The sequence below is a fragment of the Macaca mulatta genome, chromosome X (assembly GCF_049350105.2).
Source record: "Macaca mulatta isolate MMU2019108-1 chromosome X, T2T-MMU8v2.0, whole genome shotgun sequence".
NCBI lineage: Eukaryota > Metazoa > Chordata > Mammalia > Primates > Cercopithecidae > Macaca > Macaca mulatta.
In genome coordinates, this window is record NC_133426.1 from 1,666,385 (window position 1) to 1,680,754 (window position 14,370).

The window sequence follows — 14,370 nt, forward strand, 5'->3', positions numbered from 1 at the left end:
ACTGAGGACCAAGTTCTTTATGTGTATTTATTTCTGTTTATTTATTTTGAGACGGAGTCTTGCTCTGTTACCCAGGCTGGAGTGCAGTGGCGCGATCTCGGCTCACCGTAACCTCCACCTCCCGGGTTCAAGCGATTCTCCTGCCTCAGCCTCCCGAGTCGCTGGGACTACAAGTGCCCGCCACCACGCCTGGCTAATTTTTTTGTATTTTAGTAGAGACGGGGTTTCACCGTGTTGGTCAGGCTGGTCTCGAATTCCTGGCCTCGTGATCTGCCCACCTAAGTGCTGGGATGACAGGCGTGTGAGCCACTGCGCCCAGCTTTCTTAATGAGCCGTGAAAAATCAGTGGTTCTAAGAATAAGACCAGGATATATTATTTACGTAAATAAGGATTTATGATTTTCATGTTTATTAAAACTTTTTTTCAAAGGCAGCGTTCTATTTAAATAAAGGATGGAAAAAGCTGTGCACAGGTCAGGGGTCTATGACGGCTTCTGCTGGCTGTAGTTTTGTATCTGCTGGGGCAGGTTGACTTCCCAGGCGGTCTTCCGGCTTTTCTGTCTTCCTTCTTTTCTCCAACACAAATGACCTGTTCTCACCCTTTCCGCGTGCTCACCTACCCTTATCCTCATCGTCTCGTGCAAGAACCCTGATGAACTGTGAGACTCTTTTTTTTTTTAAAGACGGAGTCTTGCTCTGTCGCCCAGGCTGGAGTGCAATGGTGCAATCTTGGCTCACTGCAACCTCGGCCTCCCAGGTTCAAGCAATTCTTCTGCCTCAGCCTCCTGAGTAGCTGGGACTACAGGCGCCCGCCACCACGCCTGGCTAATTTTTGTATTTTTAGTAGAGACGGGGTTTCACCGTGTTGGTCAGGCTGGTCTTGAACTCCTGACCTCAGGTGATCCACCCTCCTCGGCCTCCCAAAGTGCTGGTTTTACAGGCGTGAGCCTCTGCACCTGACCCACCTGTGAGACTCTTAAGACCCAACTGAACTGTGAGGCTTTTAAGATCCCCCCTCCTCCCCTCGTAAAGCGGGTATCCTACTGGAACAGTTGGGTTTAGAGCTACCCTCTGAAATTTCTACTTCTGTAGTAAGTAGTTTTTGATACTCACTCCTTAACAAATTGTCAAACGCCACCAGCATCCCCCCTCGCTCTCTCGTTTTTTCTCAATCGAATTCCAATGTCAAAGACATTAGGAGGAACAATAGTATCAGGGAAAGAATAAGTTCTTGGCGTCTGGTCTCAAAAGCCGGCAGGGTCATTGTGTTTACCCACAGGGATTCTGAAGATCGTGCTGGCGTGCCCGTGCGAACTTCTTCTCGTTGTATGAGCTGGTATACAGTGAAGCATTGTCTGGGTAGAGAAAGGTCACTTACTGTGTCAGAGGGCATCGAAAACAAACAAGCACAATCAATAAAGAACAGAAAAGCCCCCTGCTATTCTATGTATTTATATGCTCCAGCTCCTATCTTTTGATATAGACCACCAATTTCTTAAAAAACGGCATGGAAAACTAGTATTTTTTCATCAAGTTTTTTATTTAAAAAACTGGATGAAAGACTACTTTTTTTTTTTTTTTTTGAGATGAAGTTTCAGTCTTGTTGCCCAGGCTAGAGTATAATGGCACAATCTCAGCTCACCGCAACCTCCACCTCCCAGGTTCAATGATTCTCCTGCCTCAGCCTCCCAAGTAGCTGGGACTACAGGCATGCACCAACACGCCTGACTAATTTTGTATTTTTGGTAGAGACGGGGTTTCACCATGTTGGTCAGGCTGGTCTCGAACTCCCGACCTCAGGTGATCCACCCGCCTCGGCCTCCCAAAGTGCTGGGATGACAGGCGTGAGCCACTGCGCCCAGCCGAAAAACTAATATTTTTAAAGATCCTTAATTAAGCCACAGAATTGCAAGAAAGCACCAAGGCATATTCATTAATTTGGTCAGCAGGTTGTTCAACAAATGCGGATTTATTTCCCGCTGACTGACTGATAAGACGGTAGATAAAGTAGATAAAGAATCGATAACCTCTGGGCTGAAGAAGTCCACAGTTCTAAAGGGATTCTGCAATTCATTCTCTAATTTCACATAAGTGTGGTTTAAATAATCTCAGATGATTGGTTCCTACAGGTGTTCAAATGTCAAGGGTTTTATAAACTGCTGAAGTTATTATGGTTTTATGTCCTAGTGTTGGCGGTGACTAAAAATAAGAACTAAATACGTTTAAGGGATGTGAGTTTAAAAATAGAATACTACAATAATTTAAAATGGGCCGGGTGTGGTGGCTCACACCTGTAATCCCAACACTTTGGGAGTCCGAGGTGGGCGGATTACCTGAGGTCAGGAGTTCGAGACCAGCCTGGCCAACATGGTGAAACCCTGTCTCTACTAAAAATACAAAAATTAGCTGGGCGTGGTGGCAGGCACCTGTAGTCCCAGTCACTTGGGAGGCTGAGGCAAGAGAATCGCTTGAACCCAGGAGGTGGAGGTTGCAGTGAGCAGAGATTGCAGCACTGCACTCCAGCCTGGGTGACAGAGTGAGACTCCATCTGAAAAAAGAAAACAAAAAATTAAAAATGGCCAGTGACAGCCAGGCGCGGTGGCTCACGCCTGTCATCCCAGCACTTTGGGAGGCCGAGGTGGGCGGATCACGAGGTCAGGAGATCGAGACCATCCTGGCGAACACGGTGAAACCCCATCTCTACTAAAAATACAAAAAATCAGCCAGGCATGGTGGCGGGCACCTGTAGTCCCAGGTACTAGGGAGGCTGAGGCAGGAGAATGGTATGAACCTGGGAGGCGGAGCTTGCAGTGAGCTGAGATCGTGCCACTGTACTCCAGCCGGGGCAACAGAGCGAGACTCCATCCCAACTCTGTCTTAAAGAAGAGGAAGGAAGGAAGGGAGGGAGGAAGGAAGGAAGGGAGGGAGGGAGGAAGGAAGGGAGGGAGGGAGGAAGGGAGGGAGGGAGGGAGGAAGGAAGGGAGGGAGGGAGGGAGGGAGGGAGGGAGGGAGGGAGGAAGGAAGGAAGGGATTCTGTTTCAAAAAAAAAAAGAAAAAGAAAGAAACAGGAACAAGGAGGAAGGAAGGAAGGAAACTGTCTCAAAAAGAAAGAAAAGAGAAAAGAAAGAAGAAAGAGAAAGAAAAGAGAAAAAGAGAGAGAAGGAAGGAAGGAGGGAAGAAAGGAAGAAGGGAAGGAAGGAAGAAGGGAAGGAAGGGAGGGAGGGAGGGAGGGAGGGAGGGAGGGAAGGAAAGGAAGGAAATACATAAGCCATTGCAACCGCAGAACATCATTCACCTTTCATGAGGTGAAGGCAAACACCCGTTCCCTTTGTCTCCGGATTTCAGTTCCCAAGGTCATAGCCTAAAGTCCCTGGAAGGAATTATTTCTCTGCTGAGCCCTTTCCTCAGAAACTTGAGTAAAGCCAGGAATGTCAGTTGCAGGTTTTCACATGTCTCCAGTGAACTGTGTGGAAGGGAAGGCATTTTCCACATGGATTCTTTTCGGTGAAGATAAAGATGCTGTCAGAGATTGGTGGAAAATAAGAATAATTTTCAAAGAGAGAAAAGACTTTTGGTGATGCCAGCCTAATTTCTTCTAATTCCCTTCTGCAAAACAAAGAGCAGATGGGCCCAAAAACCTATTGGGGGAAAAAAAGCGCATGGGTATTTTATAGAGAAATCAGCAAACGAAGAGGAGTGCATACATGGAAAAGATTGAATTTGTTCCTGCTCTTGACAAGTAGGAGAAATACTGAATAATCGTTAGGATTGTTGAGGACTATAATAAGAATGACAAGAACATTCTGAGCACTTACTAAGAACCAAGCCCTGTGTCCAATTCTTGATTTAAAACCATTCATTTCATTTTCTCAGAAAACCAGAAAGTTAATACAGGTTGAGGATCTTTTATCTGAAATGCCTGGGACTGGAAGTGTTTCAAACATTTTTTTTCAGATTTTGTTATATTTGTATATTTAATGAGATATCTTGGGATTGGGCTCTTGTCTAAATGCAAAATTTGTTTATGTTTCACATGCATCTTTTTCTTTTTTTTTTTTTTTTTTGAGATAGAGTCTTGCTCTGGCACCCAGGCTGGAGTGCAGTAGCACTCCTAGGGATTCTCCTACCTCAGCCTCCCAGTAGCTGGGATGACAGGTGCATGCCGCCACAGCTGGCTAATTTTTTTGAATTTTTAGTGGAGACAGGGTTTCACCATGTTGGTCCGGCTGGTCTCGAACCCCTGACCTCAAATGATTCACCCGCCTCGGCCTCCCAAAGTGCTGGAGTTACAAGCATGAGCCACCACGCCCGGCCTCATAAGCGTCTTATACAGATGACCTGAAGGTAATTTTATACATTTTAACAATTTTGTGCATATAACAAAGTTTTGACTGCATTTTGACTGTGACTTTGCACATAAGATCAAGAGTTCCTTGTCCTTCATCAATGAACATCCTGACACATACCACCTTAGTATCATTGTAATTTTCCACTTGTGGCACCACGCTGGTGCTCAAATAGTTTCAGATTTTGGAGCATTTCAGGTTTTGGACTTCCAGATGAGGAACGGTCAACCTATATTATCATTCCTGCATTTTATAGAAGAGGGAACTAGGGGCCAGGTGCGGTGGTTCACGCCTGTCATCCCAGTACTTTGGGAGGCTGAGGCGGGTGGATCACGAGGTCAAGAGATCAAGACCATCCTGGCTGACACGGTGAAACCCCATCTCTAATAAAAATACAAAAATGAGCCGGGTGTGGTGGCAGGCGCTGTAGTCCCAGATACTTGGGAAGCTGAGGCAGGAGCATCACTTGAACCTGGGAGACGGAGGTTGCAGTGAGCCGAGATCACGCCACTGCACTCCAGCCTGGGCGACAGAGCAAGACTCCATCTCAAACAAAAGAAGAAGAAGAAGAAAGAAGAAAAAAGAGGGGAAGGGGAAGGAAGAAGAAGGGGAAGAAGGAGGGGAGGAAGAAGAAAGAAGAAGAAGAAAGAAGAAGAAGGAAGAAGGAAGAAGAAGAAGAAGAAAAGAAACTTGAAAGAGTGTGTGAACAGAGTCTCGTTCCTTTCATGACTTTTTAGGATACATGGAAGATTCAAACACAAGGAGTCTCACCTTAGACCCCGATGCCTCCTGCCATCCATAAGCTCAAGCAATAAAGACCCTTCTCCCAGTTCTCAGCCTCCATCTGCTGAGGGCTGCGTAGCGTCTGCTGAGGGCTTGCTCTATCTCTGCTTCAGAGATGGTGCTTTCCTGGTGTTCTCACATGGCAGAGGGGCAGAAGGAGCCAGCAGAATCTGTCAAGCTCATGCATGAGGGCAGTCATCCTACCTCCTGATGGCCCACGCTTCCTAATACCCATTATCTGGGGGGTTAAGTTCCGACACGTGAATTTGGCAGAGGCACCATCATCCAGACTATAGCCATGTTCTTGTGCCTGATTCCAAGTCTGGGGCACATGCGTCTGACTAATGGGAGCTCCATCATCGGCCAGTACCTTAGAAGACTGCCATTTGTCTTTCTTGGGAGGAGTCAGGACGTTCTTCACCATGCAGGTCTCTTCCAGTGGGATTTCTCCAGACTCAGGCATGCTGTCTCCTGCTAGACCACTAGGACCGGAAAAAAAAGGAGGATGGCTCACACCGTCACTAACTGGACAGAGGGGAGGGAGCAACCAGGGATGCCCGTTGGGTTTGAAATTTGTTTACCTCTCTACTGCAAAGCAAGGACAGATGAATCGCACCAGCACCAATGATGAAAGGAGATATTGGAGGACAGGATCTCATTTTCTGAGGCGCTCCTGCTGCATCCCGATATTTCCACTACACTGTGTTTACCTCACTTCTCGTAAGGCATTCACAAGGGAGAAGCCACTTGTTGTTGCTAGAGATACATTTATTGAAAAGACAGAGCAAACCCACAACAGGCAAAAGCAAAATTTCCAGAGTCTGAAAATCATGATGCTGGTGAGAGGCAGAGAATGCATCGTTCCCACTTCAGAGCTGCTTTTCTGAGAGTTGCTATGACAATGATGGTTTCATTGCATGGTTTCAGAAATGCTATGGTTGGGATGTTTGTACCCCTCCATACCTCGTGCTGAAGTTTCATCACCAATGCTGAAAGTGGGGAGTAATGGGAGGTGTTTGGGTCACGGGAGTGGATTCCTCATGCACAGATTAGTGTTCATCCTTGAGAGTGTCTCTCTTATGAGTTCCCACGAAAGCTGGCTGTTCCAAAGAGCCTGGACGCTCCCCACTCTCTCTCGCTCGCTCTCTCTTGTGTCCTGTCTCTACATGTGGTCCCTGCACACCCGGCTCCCCTTCCTCTCTGTGTCCCCACCCAAATCGCATCTTCTAGCTCCCATCATTCCCATGGGTTGTGGGAGGGATCCAATGGGAGATGACTGAATTATGGGGGCGGGTCTTCCTCATGTTGTTCTCATGATAACGGACGGGTCTCACGAGATCTGCTGCCATCCATGTAAAACGTGACTTGCTCCTCCTTGCCTTCCACCATGATTGTGAGGCTTCCCTGGACATGTGGACCTGTAAGTCCAAAACAACCTCAGTCTCGGGTGTGGCTTTATCAGCAGTGTGAAAACAGAGGAATACACTCTCTCGCTCTGAGTGGAAGCAGCCCGAGGCCCTTACCAGATGCACATGTCCAATCTTGAACTTTCCAGCCAGCAGAATCATGAGCCAAATAAACCTCTTTTCTTTATAAATTATCCAGCCTCAAAGATTCCTTCACAGCAACACAAAACAGACGCAGCCAGAGAGTACATAGGGAGCAAGTGAATTAGGTCAGAGTGACACGGGGCTCCTAGGAACTGGGATTTACCACACACACCTGAGTGGAGGTAATGGTTGGAGATTAGCCTGAACACCCAGAAGGTCTGTCCTGTCAGGATAAAACCTCCCTCCCGCAAGCTCAGTCTTGATGTAAATGACACGCGATGTGTCCCAGAGACTGGATCCACATGAAAATGGCCTGGGGGTTAACATTAGCCTGTGCTTTGCGGTGAGATCCACGCAGGTTGGAGTCAGTGCTTAGCTGGTACACGACTCCTGCCTGACCTTGCAGATGAGGCTGATCTCCAATCTCCGACTTTCCCTTTGTGAGGATTCAATCCGGTACGCGCAGTTCCAGAGGCATCAGCTGTTCTAATGATAAGAGGGAATGATAATATGGACATTGCTGTCATTTCTATTGCAGATGGTTTCTTCTGCAAAGCCAGAGGTGGTATGTCTACGTTAGAGGACATGGGAACCCGGAATGGTGGGATTCTTACACTAACTCAATTGAACATTCTCAGGAAAGTGCATCAGACACGTTTACTGCTGCCTCTGCAGGTTGTGAGTTCTCAAAACACGTTACCTGATGCTCTTCCTTGAACACGCTCTTTCTTAGAAACTCCTTGCATATAGGCCGGGTGTGGTGGCTCACGCCTGTCATCCCAGCACCTTGGAAGGCTGAAGTGGGTGGATCATCTAAGGTCAGGCATTCGAGACCAGCCTGGCCAATATGGTAAAACCCCGTCTGTACTAAAAATGCAAAAATTGGCCAGGCTTGGTGGCGGGCGCCTGTAGTCCCAGCTACTCAGGAGGCTGAGGCAAGAGAATCCCTTGAACTCGGGAGGCGGAGGTTGCAGTGAGCCGAGATCGCACCACACTGCACTCCAGCCTGGGTGACAGAGCGAGATTCTGTCTCAAACATCATCATCAAAGACACAAACAAAACCTCTTTGCATAGAAGCCTGTGATGGAAGGCAGACCCCGTGGGCAGCCATCATCTCTTCCCCAATAGCAGGCTGAAAGCTGTCACTTTGATGGCAAGGGGAGAACTCCAATTATCACATTGTCCAAACAGGCTCCAACTGAAGTCTCAGTAAGGTTGGCTACAGGAAGCGCTATCTGCTGTAATAAGTTATCATTTATCGGGCTGAAACAACACTAGTATATGGTCCTACAGTTCTAGAGGTCAGAACTACAACAATGAGCCTCCCTGGGCTAAAATCACGGTGTCAGCAGGCAGTGTCTCTTCCGGAGGCTCTAGGGGAGGAGCTGTTCCTTTGCGTTGTGCAGCTTTCAGAGCTGTGTTCCTTTCATTTCTCGGCCTGTCGCCCGTTCCTCCGTCTTCAAAGCCAGCAACATCGTACCTCGTTTTAGTCCTGACATCGTGTACTCTCTTGCTAGTCCAGTCTCCCTCTGCCTCCTTCTTAGAAAGATGCTGATGATGACATTGAGGATCCACGTCAATAATCCAATATCATCCTCCCATCTCAAGATCATTAACTGAACTGCATCTTTAAAGTCTGTTACCATGTAATGTAACCCTATTCGTGTTTGTTTATGATGACATTGAGGATCCACGTCAATAATCCAATATCATCCTCCCATCTCAAGATCATTAACTGAACTGCATCTTTAAAGTCTGTTACCATGTAATGTAACCCTATTCGTGTTTGTTTATGATGACATTGAGGATCCACGTCAATAATCCAATATCATCCTCCCATCTCAAGATCATTAACTGAACTGCATCTTTAAAGTCTGTGACCATATAATGTAACCCTATTCGTGTTTTAGTGGTGTTGTTTGCTTATGTTTGTTTTTGAGATGAAGTCTGGCTCTGTCACCCAAGCTGGAGTGCAATGGCGTGATCTCGGCTCACTGCAACCTCCACTTCCCGGGTTCAAGCGATTCTCCTGCCTTGGCATCCTGAGTGGCCAGGATTACAGGCTCGCACCACCACAGCGAGCTAATTTTCTTTTTTCCTTTTTTTTTTTTTTTTTGAGATGGAGTCTTGCTCTGTCGCCCAGGCTGGAGTGCAGTGGCGCAATCTTGAATCACTGCAACCTCCACCTCCTGGGTTCATGCCATTCTCCTGCCTCAGCCTCCTGAGTAGCTGGGACTGCAGGCGCCCGCCATCATGCCAATTTTTTTTTTTTTTTTTTGTATTTTTAGTAGAGACGGGGTTTCACTGCGTTAGCCAGGATGGTCTCGATCTCCTGACCTTGTGATCCACCCCCCCTCGGCTTCCCAAAGTGCTGGGATTACAGGCGTGAGCCACCACGCCCGGCCAATTTGTATATTTTTAGTAGAGATGGGGTGTCGCCATGTGGGCCAGGCTGGTCTTGAACTCCTCACCTCAGGTGATCCACCCACCTCAGCCTCATTACAGGCTATTCATGGGTTTTAAGGATAAGGACCTGTATACGACGGGGCTGTAATTCAGCATGCCACAGCATTATTTTGTGGATGCACTCTGGGTACTATTCAAGAAGGCAGCATGAGAAATGGCATAGCCACCTTCCCTCAGGGAGCCGACAGGTAGAGCCCAGCCCGGGGCATCGTACTGGCAGAGGAGCTGTTGTGTTCGTTTCTGACCAATCAACGTGAGGGACACAGCTTCCTCCGCACACACCGAGGGGCGCACGCTGAAGCAGGTCATTAGGAGACCCGGGAGATCACAGCACCAGCTTAGCCAAATGAGGTTTCGGCAACGAGAGTCTGGTGCCAACATGATGGGTATTATTTAAGATTTTTAATCAAGCAGGAGAAACAAAGAGAACTGGGAAGGAGGAATAAAGTGCTGAAAAACATCTGCTCTTAAGTAATTTCATTTAAAGGAGAAAGAAACGGAGGCTCAAACCGAAGACGAATACTGACAATGATGTTTTTTGTTTCTTGTTTTGAGACGGAGTCCCGCGCTGTGGCCCAGGCTGGGGTGCAATGGCACGATCTTGGTTCACTGCAACCTCCGCCTCCCGGGTTCAAATGCTTCTCCTGCCTCAGCCTCCTGAGTAGCTGGGACTAGAGGCGCCCGCCACTACACTCAGCTAATTTTTGTATTTTTAGTAGAGATGGGGTTTCACCATATTGGCCAGGCTGGTCTCGAACTCCTGACCTCGTGATCTGCCTGCTTCAGCCTCCCAAAGTGCTGGGATGACAGGTGTGAGCCACCAGGCCCGGCCCTGACGATGATGTTTAAATAGGCAGAAAAAAAAGGGTAGTTTTGGCAAAGCAGAAAGCATTAAAAGGCACTGGGCTCAGTGTGTACAGCTTTGACTATAAACGGAAAAAGTCCCAGGGAAACTCTGGTTTATTTACATTATGAATAAAAACTTTTAAACTGGTGAATTGATTAAACGTTTCAGCAAAAGACTAAAGAAAGCCATTTTCTGGAAGCATCTTCAAGGGTTGGGTAAGTCACGTGGTCACGGAGCAGCGTTTAAAGCACCTGCTCCTTGAAGACCTCTGACCTGAGGATAACTTGAGGGATTTTCCAGGATGGGGTCCAGGGAAGTATATGAAGGATCCAAACATCATTTGGCTTTAAAAAAATCATTATGAAGAATTTGAAATATACAAACAATAGTCAAAGAGTAAAAACAAACCCTCATGGAAAAAAAGGAAAAAAATTGTCTCTATTTGAAGATGATACAATTGTCTTGATAGAAAATGTCAAATAATCTGGAAAAGAACTTTCTAGAACTAATAAATGAGCTCAATACGTTCACAGGATACAAGATACATGTATAAAAATCCATTGTATTTCTATACAGTGACAATGAACAAGGGGAAACCAAAATACAAAATATGATACTATTTTAGGCCGGGTGTGGTGGCTCACGCCTGTAATCCCAGCACTTTGGGAGGCCGAGGCGAGTGGATCATCTGAGTTCAGCAGTTTGAGACCAGCCTGGCCAACATGGTGAAACCCGGTCTCCACAGAAAATACAAAAAAATTAGCTGGGCGAGGTGGCAGGTGCTTGTAGTCCCAGCTACTCGGGAGGCTAAGGCAGGAGAATCACTTGAACCCAGGAGGTGGAGGTTGCAGAGAGCCGAGATCGTGTCATTGTACTCTAGCCTGGGTTACAGAGCGAGACTCTGTCTCAAAGAAAAAACAAACTATATTAAATTGCTCCAAAGAGAATGAGATACTTATATATAAATCTCTCCAAGCATATGTAGTTCTGTATGATAAAAATTATAAAATTCTCAGGAAAAACATCGAAGAAGACCCAAATAAAGGAAAGGCACACTACGTTCATGGAGCACATTCACTACAGTAAAGAGGTCCGTTCTCAATAAACTGATTGACAGAGTTAACAAAATTCAGGCTGGATGCAGTGGCTCACGCCTGCAATCCCAGCACTTTGGGAGGCTGAGGCAGGCGGATCACCTGAGGTCAAGAGTTTGAGACCAGCCCGGCCAACACGATGAAACCACGTCTCTAATAAAAATACAAAAATTACCTGGGTGTGGTGGAAGGCGCCTGTAATTCCAGCTACTTGGGAGGCTGAGGCAGAAATAATTGCTTGAACTCAGGAGGTGGAGGTTGCAGTGAGCTAAGACTGCGCCACTAAACTCCAGCCTGGGCGACAGAGCGAGAATCCGTCTCAAGAAACAAACAAACAAAATTCATATAAAAATCCAAGCATTTAAAAAATATACCTAGAAAATTTTTAAAAATATACATAGAAAAGATTATCGTAACATGTATAAAGCGATGGAAAAGCGAGTCGAAACCATTTTGAGAAAGAATTAAGTGACAGAGATCACACACGTTTTGGGCTTATTATATTGCTGTGATAAAATGGAGAGAGTATGGCACAGAACAAAGATAAGACACATGAATAAATGGAACAGCATAGAGAACCCAGAAACAAATACCTAGAATTATGTCCGACTAATTTTTGACAATGGAGCAAAAGTAATTGAATGGAGGAGGAATATCCATTTCACTGAAATTTCTGGAGCAAGGAGACACACAGTGAGCAACATCAAAAAATGAATCGCAACCTCAACCTGCTAGCTTTGATACAAATTAACTCAAAATACAAAACCATTGCGTGCTGTGGCTTCTATATCTCAAAAAAAAAAAAAAAAAGAGTTGCATTTAACGATGGTATCTTCTACAGGAGGCCAAGGGACTATGATGATTCTCTTTTTTTCTTTTCTTTTCTTTTGTTTTTGAGATGGAGTCTTGCTCTGTCGCCCAGGCTGGAGTGCAGCAGTGTGATCTCGGCTCACTGCAACCTCCACCTCCTGGATTCAAGAGATTCTCCTGCCTCAGCCTTCCGAGTATCTGGGACTACAGTCACCCACCACCACGCCTGGCTAATTTTTTTTTTTTTTTGTATTTTTAGTAGAGACGGGGTTTCACCGTATTGGCCAGGCTGGTCTTGAACTCCTGACCTTGTGATCCATCCGCCTTGGCCTCCCAAAGTGTTGGGATGACAGGTGTGGGCCACCGCGCCCGGCCAACAAGTCTTTTTTTCATGGTCAAAATCAAAATCTAAATTGCAAAATTCAGAAAAAGCAATTTTACGGCTTATAAGGTGCTTACATAGGCCTGATGTTTTCCAGTGAGGGAGGAAAAGCCACACAAAAAAGAAATACTCTGAAGAAAGCGAAAAGACAAGACACAGAATGTGAGAAACTAGTGGAAAGACAATAAATTTCCTAACGGACTTGTGGCCAACATTTAGGAAGCATAGTTACAAGTCATATGACGATTGCATCTGACCCAATAAAAATTAGGAAATAGAATCGAAAGGACTTGTCACTAAATAAGATGCTTAAGTAGCAAAATAAGCCTATGAAGAGGGTCTGTGTTACTTGGGGGTTCTGGAATGCAGAAAGCAAGACAGAGTTACAAACGCAAAGGCTGGACGTGGTGGCTCACGCCTGTAATCCCAGCACTTTGGGAGGCTGAGGCGGGTGGATCACCTGAGGTCAGGAGTTCGAGACCAGTCTGGCTAACATGGTGAAACCCCGTCTCTACTAAAAATACAAAAATTAGCTGGGCGTGGTGGCACGTGCCAGTAATCCCAGCTACCTGGGAGTCTGAGGAAGGAGAATCACTTGAACCCAGGAAGCAGAGGCTGCAGTCAGCCAAGATTGCACCACTGCACTCCAGCCTGGATAACAAGAGCAAAACTCCATCTCAAAAAAGAAAGAAAGAAAGATTTCTGGCCAGGTGCAGCAGCTCACACCTTTAATCCCAGCACTTTGGGAGGCCAAGACAAGTGGATCACCTGAGGCCAGGAGTTCAAGACCAGCCTGGCCAACATAGTGAAATCCCGTCTCTACTAAAATTACAAAAAAAATTAGCTGGGCGTGGTGGTGCATGCCCGTAATCTCAGCTACCTGGGAGGCTGAGGCAGGAGAATCGCTGAACCCAGGAGAGAGAGGCTGCCATAAGCCAAGATCGCGCCACTGCACTCCAGCCTGGGAGACAAAGCGAGACTCCATCTCATACATAAATAAATAAATAAAAAGAAGGGTGAGAAAGAGAGACAGTAGGGATTTCAAAAGGAGTGTGGATGGAGAGTGGTGAGGGTTCAAAAACGACTTATTGCGTGCTATGCTCACTACCTGGGTGATGGGATTATTAGAAGCCCACACCTCAGCATCACACCATAGACCTGTGTCACACACCTGCACACGTCCCCCTTCATCTAAAATTTAAAAATAGGTCAGGTGCAGTGGCTCACGTCTGTCATCCCAGGACTTTAGGAGGCTGAGGCAGGAGGATTACTTGAGCCCAGGAGCTCGAGACCAGGCTGAGCAAGATACGGGAGACTCCATTGCTGCGAAAATATGTATATTTTCAAATTAGCTGGGTGTGGTGGTGCACGCCTGTATTCCCAGCTACTTGGGACGCCAAGGCAGGAGAATTGCTTGAGCTCAGGAGTTGAAGGCTGCAGTGAGCTATGATCACGCCACTGCACTCCAGCCTGGGTGACAGAGGAAGACCTTGTCTCAAAATTAATTAATTAATTAAATTTTAACATAAAATACAAAATGTCTATAATATAATCATTTTTAAAAGTTAAACAATCTCGGCTGGGCGTGGTGGCTCACGCCTGTAATCACAGCACTTTGGGAGGCCAAGGCAGGCGGATCACGAGGTCAGGAGATCAAGACCATCCTGGCTAACACGGTGAAACCCCGTCTCTACTAAAAAAATTTAAAAAAATTAGCCGGGCGAGGTGGCGGCGCCTGTAGTCCCAGGTACTCGGGAGGCTGAGGCAGCAGAATGGCGTGAACACAGGAAGCGGAGCTTGCAGTGAGCTGAGATCGCGCCACTGCACTCCAGCCTGGGTGACAGAGCAAGACTCTGTCTCAAAAAAAAAAAAAAGTTAAACAACCTCTAAAAAAGAAGTTGTAATTTTCTATATGTATACCTGTAGAAATAAATATATATATTTCTTATGTGTCTGTGTATGTATAAAATATATATTTTTATAATAAAATATATCTATATTATATAAGCATTATATAATATATGCAATATAATATAAATATATGTAATACATATGTATTATATTTAATATAAATATATATAAAATATATTA

General features: G+C 46.0%; 1 long non-coding RNA gene across 1 annotated transcript in view; it reads right to left on the reverse strand.

Moving 5' to 3' along the window:
- Window positions 1-392: 392 nt before the first annotated feature.
- Window positions 393-14,370, reverse strand: part of LOC144338474 (uncharacterized) — a 69,522-nt gene continuing 55,544 nt past the window's right edge. Inside the window, exons 3-5 of the long non-coding RNA XR_013412682.1 lie at window positions 11,263-13,749; window positions 5,118-7,165; window positions 393-1,355 (exon numbers count right to left, since the gene is read on the reverse strand). This is a non-coding gene — a long non-coding RNA (uncharacterized LOC144338474). The remainder of the gene's footprint in view (window positions 1,356-5,117; window positions 7,166-11,262; window positions 13,750-14,370) is intronic.